This window comes from Bos grunniens, chromosome 3 (genome assembly GCF_055505025.1).
Source record: "Bos grunniens cultivar Pamir isolate PY7600 chromosome 3, Bosgru_T2T1.0, whole genome shotgun sequence".
NCBI lineage: Eukaryota > Metazoa > Chordata > Mammalia > Artiodactyla > Bovidae > Bos > Bos grunniens.
The window spans coordinates 64,688,429-64,704,223 of NC_141167.1; the positions used below are offsets into that span (position 1 = coordinate 64,688,429).

General features: G+C 42.2%; 1 long non-coding RNA gene across 1 annotated transcript in view; it reads right to left on the reverse strand.

The window, feature by feature from the left end:
* Nucleotides 1–14,011: 14,011 nt before the first annotated feature.
* The window catches only part of LOC147375733 (uncharacterized), a 31,088-nt gene continuing 29,304 nt past the window's right edge, over nucleotides 14,012–15,795 (reverse strand). The window contains exon 4 of the long non-coding RNA XR_015160401.1: nucleotides 14,012–14,463. This is a non-coding gene — a long non-coding RNA (uncharacterized LOC147375733). The remainder of the gene's footprint in view (nucleotides 14,464–15,795) is intronic.

Consider the following 15,795-nt stretch of genomic DNA (forward strand, 5'->3'; position numbering starts at 1 on the left):
TTCCCCATCTATTTCCCATCAAGTGATGGGACCGGATGCCATGATCTTCATTTTCTGAATGTTGAGCTTTAAACCAACTTTTTCACTCTCCTCTTTCACTTTCATCAAGAGGCTTTTTAGTTCCTCTTCACTTTCTGCCATAAGGTTGGTGTCATCTGCATATCTGAGGTTATTGATATTTCTCACAGCAATCTTGATTCCAGCTTGTGCTTCTTCCAGCCCAGCGTTTCTCATGATGTACTCTGCATATTTAGCACCTCTGTTTTTGGTGTAATGCTTGGACTAATTCTTGGATATGTTAGTACATTAAAATAGTATTTCAATTGGTAAGATGATGCATGAGGAATACTGTTTCTTTTTTGTTCTCTTAAACATTCTTTTTTCTTAAAGTAACCTTTCAGTTTAAAAATATTGATATTTTCAGATTCTTTTCTAATAATTAATATGTATTCATTAAGAAAAATCTAGAAAATATAAGAGTATGAAAAAGAAAAAAATCTACATTTCCTATTTCCTCATCCTAGTGATAATAAATGTTGAGTTGGATGTGACCAAGCATATAGTGAGAATAAATGTTAAAATGATTACATATTTCTTTCTGGATTTTTAAATAGGCGCAAGAATGTATATGCTGCTGCTGCTGCTGCTAAGTCGCTTCAGTTGTGTCCGACTCTGTGCAACCCCATAGATGGCAGCCCAACAGGCTCCCCTGTCCCTGGGATCCTCCAGCCAAGAACACTGGAGTGGGTTGCCATTTCCTTCTCCAATGCATGAAAGTGAAAGTGAAGTCGCTCAGTCGTGTCCGACTCTTAGTGACCCCATGGACTGCAGCCCACCAGGCTCCTCCATCCATGGGATTTTCCAGGCAAGAGTACTGGAGTGGGTTGCCATTGCCTTCTCCAATATTCTCTCTCTATATATTGTTCAAATCTATTCATCTGCTTAATATAACAGGTAATATTTCTATATCATTAAATATTCTTCTAAAAGATGATTTTAGTGACTTTAGAGTTCATACAATATATGGGGCTTCCCTGATGGCTCAGCAGGTAAAGAATCTGCCTTCAATGCAGGAGACAGAGGAAATGTGAGTTTGATCCCTGGGTTGGGAAGATTCCCTGGAGGAATAAACAGCAACCCAGTCCAGTATTCTTGCCTAAAAAATATATGGGTGCTACTAAATGTATTTAATTAATTCTCTATTTTGGATGTTTAGGTTGCTTACAATGTTGTCTAGTAAATAACACTATGCATCTTTGATTTTTCAAATCTTTGGGTGTGTTTTTAGATAAAGCCCTGGACATTGACTCCCTAATTGTTTTAGGATTTTTATACATATTTAAGCTAGTAGCAGAAAAGTTATATTGCTTTGCACTCCTACTGAGTATGTATCAGTTCAGTTCAGTCGCTCAGTCATGTCCGACTCTTTGCAACCCCGTGAATCTCAGCACACCAGGCCTCCCTGTCCATCACCATCTCCCGGAGTTCACTCAGACTCACATCCATCGAGTCAGTGATGCCATCCAGCCATCTCATCCTCTGTCATCCCCTTCTCCTCCTGCCCCCAATCCCTCCCAGCATCAGAGTCTTTTCCAATGAGTCAACTCTTCGCATGAGGTGGCCAAAGTACTGGAGTTTCAGCCTTAACATCATTCCTTCCAAAGAAATCCCAGGGCTGTTCTCCTTCAGAATGGACTGGTTGGATCTCCTTGCAGTCCAAAGGACTCTCAAGCGTCTTCTCCAACACCACTGTTCAAAAGCCATCAATTCTTCGGCACTCAGCTTTCTTCACAGTCCAACTCTCACATCCATACATGACCACTGGGAAAACCATAGCCTTGATTAGATGGATCTTTGTTGGCAAAGTAATGTCTCTGCTTTTGAATATGCTATCTAGGTTGGTCATAACTTTTCTTCCAAGGAGTAAGCGTCTTTTAATTTCATGGCTGCAGTCGCCATCTGCAGTGATTTTGGAGCCCCAAAAAATAAAGTCTGACACTGTTTCCACTGTTTCCCCATCTATTTCCCATGAAGTGATGGGACCAGATGCCATGATCTTAGTTTTCTGAACGTTGAGCTTTAAGCCAACTTTTCCACTCTCCACTTTCACTTTCATCAAGAAATTTTTAGTTCCTCTTCACTTTCTGCCATAAGGGTGGTGTCATCTGCATATCTGAGGTTATTGATATTTCTCACGGCAATCTTGATTCCAGCTTGTGCTTCTTCCAGCCCAGTGTTTCTCATGATGTACTCTGCATAGAAGTTAAATAAGCAGGGTGACAATATACAGCCTTGACGTCCTCCTTTTCCTATTTGAAACCAGTCTGTTGTTCCATGTCCAGTTCTAACTGTTGCTTCCTGACCTGCGTATAGGTTTCTCAAGAGGCAGGTCCGGTGGTCTGGTATTCCCATCTCCTTCAGAATTTTCCACAGTTTATTGTGATCCACACAGTCAAAGGCTTTGGCATAGTCAATAAAGCAGAAATAGATGTTTTTCTGGAACTGTCTTGCTTTTTCGATGATCCAGCGAATGTTGGCAATTTGATCTCTGGTTCCTCTGCCTTTTCTAAAACCAGCTGGAACATCTGTAAGTTCACGGTTCACGTATTGCTGAAGTCTGGCCGAGTATGTATAAGCACGTATATTTCCCTATAGCTTCTCCAAAGCTGAATGGCAACATTTAAAGCTTGCTAATTTGAAAGGGGGTAGGAGGAAAACGTATCTCATTTTTACTTTGTTTTAGTTTGTTTTTCCATTTTGTAAAATTGAGGTATAGTTGATTTATAATATTATATAAGTTTTAGGTATAAAACATAGTGGTTCACAATTTTTAAAGGTAATACTACAGTTGTAGAATCTGCCTGCAATGAGGGAGACCCAGGTTCAATCCCTGGGTCAGGAAGATGCCCTGGAGAAGAGAATGGCTACCTACTTTTGTGTTCTTGCCTGGAGAATTCCATGGACAGAGGAGCCTGGCAGGCTATAGTCCATGGGGTTGCTAAGAGTTGGAAATGACTAAATGACTAACACAGGACACCTGGTTGTATTTATTATAAAATATTGGCTATATTACCTGTGTTGTACAATATATACTTGTGGCTTATTTATTTTATACATAGTAGTTTAGTTTTTTTTTTTAATCTTTTTTTTTTAATTTTATTTTATTTTTAAACTTTACAATATTGTGTTAGTTTTGCCAAATATCGAAATGAATCCGCCACAGGTATACATGTGTTCTCCATCCTGAACCCTCCTCCCTCCTCCCTCCCCATTCCCTCCCTCTGGGTCGTCCCAGTGCACCAGCCCCAAGCATCCAGTATTGTGCTTCGAACCTGGGCTGGCGACTCGTTTCACACATGGTATTATACATGCTTAATAGTTTAGTTTGTAGCTCTTAATCCCCCACCTCTATCTTGTCCCTCCCCCTTTCCCTCCCTTCACTGTAACTGCTAGTTTGTTCTCTGTGAGTCTATTTTTCCTTATATTCACTAGTTTGTTTTATTTTTTAGATTCTACAGATGAGTGATATCATACAGTATTGCAGAAGGAAATGGCAACCCACCCCAGTATTCTTGCCTGGAGGATCCCAGGGACAGAGGAGCCTGGTGGGCTACCATCTATGGGGTCGCACAGAGTTGGACACGACTGAAGCGACTTAGCAGCAGCAGCAGCATACAGTATTTGTCTTTGTCTTATTTATTTTACTAATCATAATACCCTCCAAGTCCATCCATTTTGTTGCAAATGGAAAGTTTCATTGTAATGGCTGAACAATATTCCATTATGTATGTATGTATATGTATAAACATATATATCACATTTTCTTTATCCATTCATCTAGCAATGAAGGATATAGATTGTTTCCATGTCTTGGCTACTGTGAAAAATACTGCTATGAACATTGGGGTGCATATATGTTTTTTAACTAGTGTTTTCATTTTCTTCAGATATAAACTCAAGAGTGGAATTGTTGGATCAATGATAGTTGTTTTTAGCTTTTTGAGGCAATTCCATACTATTTCCACAGTGGCTGCACCAGTTTACATTCCCATCAACAGTACACAGAATTCCCTTTTCTACACATCCTCACCAACATTTGTTATTTATGGTCTTTTTGATGATAAGCATTCTGGCAGATATGAGGAGATATCTCCTTGTGGTTTTGATTTGCATTTCTCTGATGAGTAATGGTGTTGAGTATCTTTGCATGTTCCTATTGGCCATCTCTATATCTTCTCTGGAAAAATGTCTATTCAGGTATTTTGCCAATTTTTAAATCAGGATTTTTGATGTTGAGTTGTGTGAGCTGTTTATATGTTTTGGATATTGACCCTTATTGGTCATATCCTTTGCAAATATTTTCTCCCATTAAGTAGGTTGTCTTCTCCTTTCGTGAATGGTTTCCTTTGCTGTGCAAAAGATTTTAAGTTTAATTAGGTCCCATTAGTTTGTTTTTGCTTTTGTTCTCTCTCTTTTGTTTTCATTTCTATACCTTGATTCCTGGTGAATTTGCCCACTCTTTTGGTGTGTGTTTATTGGCCATTTGTGTTCTTTCTGTGGAATGTCTGCTTGTAGTCTTTGTCTATATTTGGTGTGTTTGTCTTTTCCATTTTGAACAACAACCTTTGGTGACAAATCACTTGGTAGAACTAGACATTTGTCTGGGAGACAGAACTACTGGGTTTTGCAATTTCCCTAACTATGGAATTAGGCTTCCCTGGTGCTTCAGCTGGTCAAGAATCCACCTGCAATGCAGGAGACCCTGGTTCAATTCCTGGGTCTGGAAGATCCCCTGGAGAAGGGATAGGCTACCCACTCCAGTATTCTTGGACTTCCCTTGTGGCTCAGCTGATAAAGAATCCACCTGCAATGTGGGAGACCTGAGTTTGATCCCTGGGTTGGGAAGATCCCCTGGAGAAGGGAAAGGCTACCCACTCCAGTATTATGGCCCGGAGAATTCCAGAGACTGTATAGTCCATGGGGTCATAAAGAGTGGGACACTTTTTGCGACTTTCACTTTCAAGATGGGATTAACATTGCTGCTAAGTCACTTCAGTCGTGTCTGACTCTGTGCAACCCGGTAGACGGCAGCCCACCAGGCTCCCCCTTCCCTGGGATTCTCCAGGCAAGAACACTGGAGTGGGTTGCCATTTCCTCCTCCAATGCATGAAAGTGAAAAGTGAAAGTGAAGCCGTTCAGTCGTGTCTGACTCTTAGCGACCCCATGGACTGCAGCCCACGAGGCTCCTCCATCCATGGCATTTTCCAGGCAAGAGTACTGGAGTGGGGGCCATTGTCTTCTCCGAGGGACTAATGTTAGGTGGATCCATAATCCCATTTTAGTGGGCCAAAATAGTCAATTATTAGCCATGTCAGACAATTCAACCTGTAGACCTTATCTTGCCTCTCTCACGAAGAGTTTAGGAGACTCAAATGAGTTGAGTGTGCAAATACTTTATGAGCAACAAGTGTCAGTCAAAGTAAGGAATTCACTCAGAATCCATAGCTATCTTCTAGGTATAGGCATTGCCTACAGTATCTGGTTTATTTCTCACCACACACCTGATAAATAAATATTCTTTCCTCATGTAGCAGATGAGAAAACTCTCTCTGCCAGTTTGTTACATAGCTCACAAGGAGCAGGGCCAGATGTTAGCCTGGGCTGCCTGGCCCCCTGGCCCATGATCTTTCTATTGTGTGACCCTGCTTCCCTCCAAGTCCTTTATAAAGGCAGGTCAACTAACATCTGCCTTGGCATAATTTACTTGCATAGCACACAAAGCAAGAACATTAGCCAAAGCTGTGCAGACACAGCTTGGATCAGCATGGTAACTGACCAACTCTCATTAACAACATAAAGAACAGTATTGAGTTGTGATTATTATCTTTTGAAATGATTATATTTTATAGACATGCAATTCTGGGCACCTATAGGTGTGTTTGGTTTGTAGGGCTAAAGGTTATAGTGATTTGAAATGGCTATCTTGAGTAATTCCTTAGGTCAATCTTATTTACAGTTGCTTGGGTTATGACAAGACAGATTCACAGCCCTTATAATGATGCTTCTAGAATTGTCAACTTTCCAAAGATGTATCACATACTTGCTAGTCCCTTACCTCTCCATCTGGGCATGTGAGAATAAACAAAACCCCTGGAAGAATAATATTTCTAGAAATATGAGGAAAAAGTTAATTTCTTCATTTTATATCCAGATGTTTTCCAGCAGGAAGGAAAATCTCCATAGAATGCAAGTTTCCCAAACAAATAAAACTTCCAAAAGAATTTTCGTTTTAGCAGATCTCATTGTATTACTTGCAAACTAGCTGGTGAATAAAAGATGCTTTGAAGTTTGCATAGTCAATTAAATGTGTATCTGAGGGATAAGAAAACACATTCATAACCTGTTAATAGGTATTTTTTTCCTTGATCATCTCCTATGCTTAGTTAATCTTTATATGTAAGACTTAGGTAACCAAAGCAGAAATTAACATTTATAAGAAAAAAAAAAAATCCTGGGCCAGACACTGTGGAGATGCCAAAATGAAGGAGTCTCAGTCATTGACCTAAGTGGTCTTAAAAATCAGGAAAGGGATTAAGTCGACGGTAGAAATTTGTAAATTGATACAGGAGCAACAAACAAAATGCTGTGGGAACCGCAGTGGGAAGAGGTCACATCTGCCTGGGGAGACCAGAGCAGACTCTGAAGAAGAGGTGGCATATGGGATGGGAAGGCTGGGAAGAATGAGGTTGGAGGTAGAGGGTTCCAGGTAAAGGACACAGAAGAAGCAAAGTTAAGGGGTCCCAGTTGGCAAAGGAGGTGACTGGCTAAGGTGGTAGGTGGAGGGGAAAGTGGGAGCTCAAGCTGGAGGAGGGACTGCTTGGAAAATGAGCCCCGTGGGGATGTCTCATTCCCTTTGCTTTTTGCCACATTCCCAGCACCTGCTATGGGGTCTTCACAGAGGTGCGTCAGGATATTGGTAAACTCAACAATGGGGCAAAGGGAGGAATGAAAGAAAGGAGACCCCTTTATTAAGGAGGTGAAAGTCTTTCCGGTTTGTGTTGGCACATTCTTTTGTCTGATTCATCCTCTAAACCATTTGTAAGTTGGTATATTTATCTCCTAGTACAATAGAAGCTCTCTTTTCAGACCAGTAGTTGGCTACCTGAAAAAATCAGTTAGAATTATAGACAAACATACATTTATACCTTGAATGTTTTAATTTTATCTTAACATGATAAATGTACTTTTAAGTACCATTTTTTTTTTTTTAACAATATCTAGGGCCAAGGCTCTTCCTTTGAATAGAAGTCCGCTGACTGGAGTTCTCCCACCATTTTCTATGGGTCACGCCCACAACCCAGTAGCTGTGAATTCCAGCTGAGGTTCCTTCAAAGTGTGACACTGATTGAAAGACCCCTGTGAAGCTGTCTGAATCAGAGCTGTTGTGGATTTTTACTCTTTTGCCCTAGTCCTTTACATTTGTCTTGCCTATACCTCATTAGGCAGTAATTCTTTTTAGTAACTGCCCTTACCACTTCTTTCCAGATAATTCTACTTCATTTTCATAGAAACAACCTTTTTTTTTTTCCCCCTGGGTTCATATTTCATCAGGTTACATAATAATGACCACAATTACATAATTATATCAACAAGGAAATTTGAAGTGAGGAGTCTAAGAAATAGCACCACTGATTCTTGAGATGCACCTGGTTCACGCTGTAGGAGTAGAAATGCACAGGTGGACTGGCGTGGCCTCTGCCTTAATAGAGTCCGAGGGCCCAGGGCCTCCATCAGTGTCCTCCACTGGCACCAGAGAGTGCCTTTGAGTTGGGGAGCTGGTTTCTCTTGAACTGGGTAAACTTTGAGGGTTGCGTTCTCGCTTCTTACTACAGAGCACTGAAACCTCAGGCACGCCTGATGCGTGTCTTGCAAACTCGACAACGAGCTGATCTGCCTTGGAGGTCACCCAGGGTGCCTAATCTGACAAATGCCAAGGAGAGGCAAATCTCCCACTTTGACTTATCACAGGGTCCCATGGGGTGAACCTCACAGCTGGTGTTGGAGTGAAACTCCGGGGTATGTAATTGTTTTAGCATAAATCAGTCCAAAGTGGGGAGGAAGGCTCTTGGGGATCATGGAACAGTGCTTGGCATGTTGCTAATACGTATTAAATAGCTCCAAATAAAAACGGACATGGCTTTCTGCTACACTAGGCAGATTGCTTGACTCTCTGGGAGTTGAGTTGTTGGAGGAGAAAAGTGAAGGCTTCCAAGACTCTGGCTGGTGTCCTAGCAAAATTCTCTTTCACTTGTTGAGGGCATGGGTTCCCTGCAGGAAGGAAGGTAAGCAGGCCCACTTGCTCATGCCAGGCCAATGCCTCAAACCCTGATGATTCTTGACCCACTCGGAACAGACCCACAGTGACCTCCTAAGGAGAGGTGTGTGGTGGGGTTCAGGAGCTAGCCATCCTATCCTTTCTTAGGCTGAACTGACCATATAACCTAAAAAAAAAATCCTTTGATCCCTGAATGCCTGCTCATTTTTTCCCCCTGTAAAATGAAGGTAAACTGAAAGGATCTGTGAAAGTCATACAGTTTATGACACTACAGTCCATGGGTTTCTTAAGGCATCAGTCACTCAGTTCATTCTGGGGCAAGCTTGGTGCACGCCATCTGCCTTCCCATCCTCTCTTCACTTGAAGGAACTGAGTGTGAGATGCCTGATCCCTGTCTCCCCATTGATCCACCCACACGGGGTTAATTAGTGCCTCTGCCCTTGAAAATGATCCTGCCCCTTGAGATTACCCTTGGGGCCTGAAGATCACTGCCTAGAAGAATATGGTGAGTCAGGGAGCTGGAAGGCTGAGGCTTTTTTGTTTGTTTGTTTTTTCATCTTCTGACTACTCCTACTGCTCCCTCACCCTTCTTTAAACACCCAGCACCTCAGTCTGCTCGAGCCTCCTATTGTTAAGCAGAGGTGTAGAGCCTCTCACTACAGAGCACCACAGCCTTTCTCTGATCATGTTCATGTCTGAAGTCAGGCAGGCGGCAGGGCAGGCAAAACAGGAACCCAGCTCAGCCGGTGTCTCCAGGAGCCCAGGCTTTGTGATCCATCCCCTGGAGCGGGGAGAGACCTCAAACAAGCTGCCGAGTGAGTTAGCTGATGCAACGCACTGTTACAGTGTGCGAAATGCCACTGCCTTTGAGATGAGCAAAGCAAAACTTGGGCAAACAAAAAATGATTTCTTTCCAACAAATAGATGGTGTTTAAATCTGATAAGGAACAAGCGAACCTATAGTTCTTCCTGGTTAGTACTGGCTCAGGTCCAGAAAAAGGTTTAGAGTGTGTTTCTGGAAGTTGTATAAAAGAAGGCTTTCTTTAGAGCCACCTTTGAGAGTTAGGGTTGGAGTAAGGAAGGGGTGGGAAGCAGATACACAAGCTTGGGGATGGGGTTCTGAGGACTGGCAGGGCTGGAAGGGCCCGGGGCAGCGAGGACCAGGCGGCATTGCCATCTGGCTGGGGTTTCATGTGCTTTGGAAAGTAAGCTGGTGTTCTGAAGGCAAGGCAAGAAGGTACCCAGTGCCAGGGAACAGAGTAAATGAGAACTTGTCTCTAGGCCACGAATTCTGGAATTTCCCATAATTAACATTCCAGCTGAACATTCAAAAGGCCCAGGCCTCTGGTAGGCCAATAAATTAAAATAGGATAAAGTATTTAGAGTCTAGTTATGAGGGTAATGGTCTGGGAAACCATTGCGTTTGTCATCCGTGAATTGTGACTCAGTGTTTGCATCTGTCAAGTGGCAATAGATTTAGAAATTTCAAAAACATTAATGCTGATGGGGATCTTAGGGTTAATCTACTCCAAGTCCTTTATTTTAGAGAAAAGGATCCTGAAGCCAGAAAGGTGAAGCTTATTACTGTAATAACATTAATATTAATAACATTAATAGTATTGACTGTGCTGAATGCCCTAGTGTAGAAATTCATTTATCAATACAAATTCTTCCTGAAAAGTTACTGGTACTATCCCTACATTACAGATAAGTAAACTGAGACTCTTTGCTACCCCATGGACTATAGCCCACCAGGCTCCTCCATCCATGGAATTTTCTAGGCAAGAGTACTGAAGTGGGTTGCCATTTCCTTCTCCAGGGGATCTTCCCAACCCAGGGATTGAACCCAGGTCTCCTGCATTTTGGGCAGATGCTTTACCGTCTGAGCCATCAGGGAATCCCTAAACTGAGACTTACAGAGGTTGAGCACCTTGTCAGGATCATATGGCTAGCAGTGGGCTTAAGATCAAGTCTAGTGGATTCTAGATTCCAAGATCTTAGAAAAGTATTTCATAGCTGCTTATGTAGAAAACGTTTCTTTTTCATATCTCAAGAGTCTGGAGAGGGTCAGAAAGGTGAGATGGAAGAGAGATAATGGTGCTTTTTTAAACAACTTATGCTGCTTTGTCTGACAATAATGATAACTGAGGAAAAGTGCTGATTATGTGTTGGATACTATATTAAGTTGTTTACCGGAATTACACCAATCATTGAATCTCACCCCTCTGAGATAGGTGATGTTATTATTGCTATTTTGTGGATTAGTAACCTGAGGTGCAGAGTTGAGTCAAGGTCACCGAGGTAGTAAATGAGAGAGTCAGAATTTGAAGCACAGTCCTAACCTCTGTGAGTGCATATGTCTGCTGCTGCTGCTAAGTCGCTTCAGTCGTGTCCGACTCTGTGCGACCCCATAGACGGCAGCCCACCAGGCTCTGCCGTCCCTGGGATTCTCTAGGCAAGAACACTGGAGTGGGTTGCCATTTCCTTCTCCAATGCATGGAAGTGAAAAGTGAAAGTAAAGTTGCTCAGTCGTATCCAACTCCTAGCAACCTCGTGGACTGCAGCCTACCAGGCTCCTCCGCCCATGGGATTTTCCAGGTAAGAGTACTGGAGTGGGTTGCCAGTGCCTTCTCCGGCATATGTCTGACACGTCTGCTATTGATATTTGCTTCCACAAAAATACCATATCATGGCGATTTATGTTTATTATGATGATCATTAAAGACAGATTAAAATATAATCACATCTTTGTTGGAAGATGCAGTCTTTGTTCTCAAGTGTTTTGGAGATGGGTGGTTCATCTAGCCTCCAGATAACATTTCTGTATTAATATCTAAAATCCTGAGCATTCACCCACAAGGATCTATTTGCTTAGGTTAAAAGGATTGACCCAGCTACAGTTCACCCTTGTCCTGCCCCTTTCTTTTCAGAACTGGAAGGAAAACCTGTCCTGCTATTAGTCCCAGACTTCTCCTCAGTTTGAATGGTTGTATTAGACGACATCTTGCAGATGGGACAAGCATGAGGTTTTGTGACATTGGCATCCATTGGGGTTGAAAGGTATAGAATGAAATTACTTAAAATAGAAGTTCTTTTCCAAGTGATTTCATGTCTAAGATCCAAATTATTCATTTGAGAAATTAACCAGTTTAGATTGCAGAAGTTATTGTAGGTTTTTTTTTTTTTCTTTCTCTTTTGCCTCTAAAGGATAATTTGAAGGAATTGGCTTTTATATTAAGAAGATAAAACATGAGTTGACAAAATTGCCATATGATCTTACTGCCCAATGGAAGAGCTGTTAGAAAAAGGGTTGTCTGATAAATCTTAGATCCCAAGGTGTTTGAGGGCAGGAGCTATATGCTAACATATATGCTATTCTCTTTTTCTGTTTAATGCAGAACCTTGCACAACTGGACACCATACAGTTTCCTGTTAGATGATATGTGGGAGTTGGTTTAAAAAGCAAAAGCCCCAGCTAGAGCATTGCCCTCCTCCTGGGCCTTTGTGTTGGCTGTCTGCCTACATCTGGTCCTGGGCTGGATGGTCATTCCCAAAGGACACGGATATGGGTGGACTGGGTTAGTAAAGCTGGTAACATGATGATGTGTTTTCTGGCTTCCGAGTGTCATGTGCATTTTATTGCTCCTGTCTGAAAGCAGTGCCCTGCTTCTAGAATGAGGCCCACTGAGTCATACCAGAGCTCTCAGCTTTTCCTCTTATATGGTAATACCTATATCTGAGCATGGAATTGGTCCCAGGTGTGTCTATCCATGGTCTCTGCTGCTGCTGCTGCTGCGTCGCTTCAGTCGTGTCCGACTCTGTGCGACCCCATAGATGGCAGCCCACCAGGCTTCCCGTCCCTGGGATTCTCCAGGCAAGAACACTGGAGTGGGTTGCCGTTTCCTTCTCCAATGCATGAAATTGAAAAGTCAAAGTGAAGTTGCTCAGTCGTGTCCGACTCTAGCGACCCCATGGACTGCAGCCTACCAGGCTCCTCCGTTCATGGGATTTTCTAGGCAAAAGTACTGGAGTGGGGTGCCATTGCCTTCTCCAATCCATGGTCTCTAGGCCCATGAATAACCCCATTCTTTTGTTTATTTACTCATTCAGTTTTTCTACCTATCCTCAGCTTTGTAAAAAAAAAAAATCACTCCACTCTTTATTAGCAACCTATGTCCCTTATTTTTTTTTTCACTTTGTTTTTACATTTTCTAAGGGGAAGTATTGTGTTAAAAGTGTTGTAGCTATGATTTATTGTCTTCTGTGTATCTGGATCTATGCTTGGGACTTTACATGAAAAATTATTTGTAAGAATTGTCATCACTGAACTTATTCTATGTCAGGTCCTGTGCTAAGTGCTTTACAGACTTCATTTAATCTTTATAACAAGCTTATAAGTACTATTATTAAATCTATTTTATAAATAAGAAGATGGAGGATCTGAAGTTAACTAACTCGCTCAAAGTTATCCGGAGAAGGCAATGGCACCCCACTCCAGTCCTCTGCTCGCTTTCTTCCTACAGACAACTCAGAGGACATGTCACTCATGGACCTCAGCTTCTGGATTCCTTTATATAAAACCAAAAGAGATCATAGATAACTCACTGCAAAGTTCTCTTGCAAAATTTAGAGTATCATGAAGACACATGTGAAGTTTTCTGGCTGCATCTACTATCTTTAACATTTTATTATCAAATTAATTTTCTGAATTTGACATTGAGAGATAATGATGGGAAAATCCGGCTCTTCTGAAGTGAAGGAGGTAGGAAAGGTTTCATATACATCTTTTAGGTTATGAGTTTATGGGATTGTGGCAAAGTATCCTATGTGTTCACAAATCCCACATCTTCATCTTTCAGCCACACACCTATGCATTCCAAGCCTGCTGTGCAGTTGTGGTGTGCATGCATTCTCAGTCACTCAGTTATGTCCAGTTCTTTGCAAGCCCATGAACTGCAGCTTGTCAGGCTCCTCGCTCATGGGATTTCCCAGCCAAGAATACTGGAGTGGGTTGCCATTTCCTTCTCCAGGGGATCTTCCTGACCCAGGAATGGAAGCCGAGTCTCTGCACTGGCAGGTGGACTCTGCAGAGTCACCTGGGAAGACAGTCAGGTGGCGTCATGTCACCGAGTTCTGGCCATCGATGTTGGCAGAAGTGACGTGTGCTGTTTCTAGGCTGACCCGTAAAATCACCCTACACACCCTCAGTGGTTTCTCATTTTCTGGCTGAGTGGAAAGGATGCTGAGAGTTTAGAAGAGGGTGGAACCAGAGGATGGAAAAAGTCTGAGTCTCCCAAAGATTATGCGGAGCAAACCCTCCCTCACCAACCTGCACTGGCCTGTGAAGTGAGTGAGAACCACAGTTTTATTGTGCAAAGCCTCTGAGATTTGGGGAATGCCTGTTACAGGACTTGGTTTACTCCAACTAACACAGAGGTACAGTGAATAGAGCATAAGAATTAGAGAACTCTGGGTTCCGCACAAACTTTTCCACTTACCAGCTGTGTGACCTTGCGTAAATTACTTAACCTCTCAGAGTTTCAACTTCATTTGTAAAATGGGAATATAATAACACTTACCTCATAGGATTGTGGGAGAATGCTATGAAAACATATGTGTATAGTGTCTGTTACATAGCAGGTGTAGCAGGATTACAAATTTACTCACACAATCCAATTGTACAAAGAAAGTGTAATTTCTTTATTTCTCTATAACTGACTGAATTTTTTTCAAGAACCTTCAGCCCTGGGGTAAGCAGAGAAACAAATGTGAACTTTAAATGAGCCAATTAACAATATGTCAATCTCCTTTGGTTTAAAATGATCTCTTTCAGGTAAATGCTCAGGTTTTCAAATCTTCCTCCTCAAGCTGGGAGATGGGGGAGTCTCCTCTGTTGCCATAGCAATGGGGTGTGGTCCCGGCAGTCTTCATGCAGGCCCTTGGCTGCTCTTTGAGTCTTCACCGGCCTCATTGGATCTTGTCTTTAGCCTGTATTGTTAGTGCTTGCTAGGCTGGCATCAGCTGTTAGAACCCTGAGATTCTTTTTTTTTTTTTTTTCTTTACAATATTGTATTGGTTTTGCCATACATCAACATGCATCCACCACGGGTGCACACGTGTTCCCCATCCTGAAAAAAAAAAAAAAGAAAATATAATTCACATACCATAAAATTCATCATTTTAAAGCATACAATTCACTGGTAGTTAGTATACTGAAAATGTATGACCATCATCATTTGTCTAATTCTAGAACTTTTTTATTACTGAAAAAATAAACTGTATATCATTAAAAAAAAAAAAGAAACCTGAGATTCTTCTTTTAGCTTGGTATTGGCCCTAGGGCCTCTCTTTTGACCCAGCTGGTGCTGTAGCCCGCCAAGGTCTGGCTGTGATCCCCCCTTGCTTACTGGCCTGGTTACCCTTGTCTGCAGGGCCGTTTTGCTCTACCTTGAGGACTCCTCTGGTGAACTAACTGCCCCATAGGTCAGTCACTTTCAGTTCCTTCTCTAGAGCATCCAGGAACTTTTGAACACTTTCTATATAAGGAGGGAAACTCCAGGAAACATAACTCAGTCCCTCTCAAAGCTTAACCATGATTTTGCCCTGCTATGGCCATCATATGCTGGCATGGGGTGGGGGCCATACTCTGCAAGACAATCCCTCCCGGGAGATTCAGACAAGGGCCTCTTTGCTTTTGGTATTTGTGACTGACAGACTCTAGGGTGACCTCCTATGACTCCCTCTTCCTGGTTTTCATGCCCTTGTATAACCTCCTCTTCTTGCATGTGGGTGGGCAGCCCTGTGACTGTATTTCATTATATAAAACTTCATCTTGCTGGTAGATCATTCTACAGGCTTTTCTTGTTGACTTGATGAAATGGCCATGGCCATGTTGATAATGGCAGGGAATTATAGATGAACTCTAGGAATTGTGGGTGAATTCTAGAATCTGATGGGCTGGAGGGACTATAAGGGTCAATAAGAAGCAAGAATCCTGAGTGAATTCCTCCTTAGAAAGTCTTCAGATGAGAACACAGCTTTGTGACATCTTGATTACAGCCCTGTGAGATGCTTAAGGAAAGACCCTGTGGGATAATAAATGCACGTGATTTAAGCTGCTAAGTTTGTAGTAACTTGTGCAGCAGTGACTAACTGTGAAGAACTTTGGCTCAGAGAAACTGTTCACAGCATGCGTGACTCATCATTTATCCTCTCCCTTTGTCCCCTTCTGCTTCCCACAACCCACAGGGGGATAGAAGGACAGATTTTAATTTTCCTTTTCACTCTGGTGGGAGGACCCCTCCTTCTCCCCCTCTCCCCAACACACAGCATTGCTTCCTCCTGCCTGAAGTGACATTCATTTTTCTCTGCATCCTTTGTGATCAAGATACAGAGTGGCTGCTATGAAACATAGTTTAGAAGAAGAGGTAAAAGGTATACAGAGGATTGATATCTTAAAA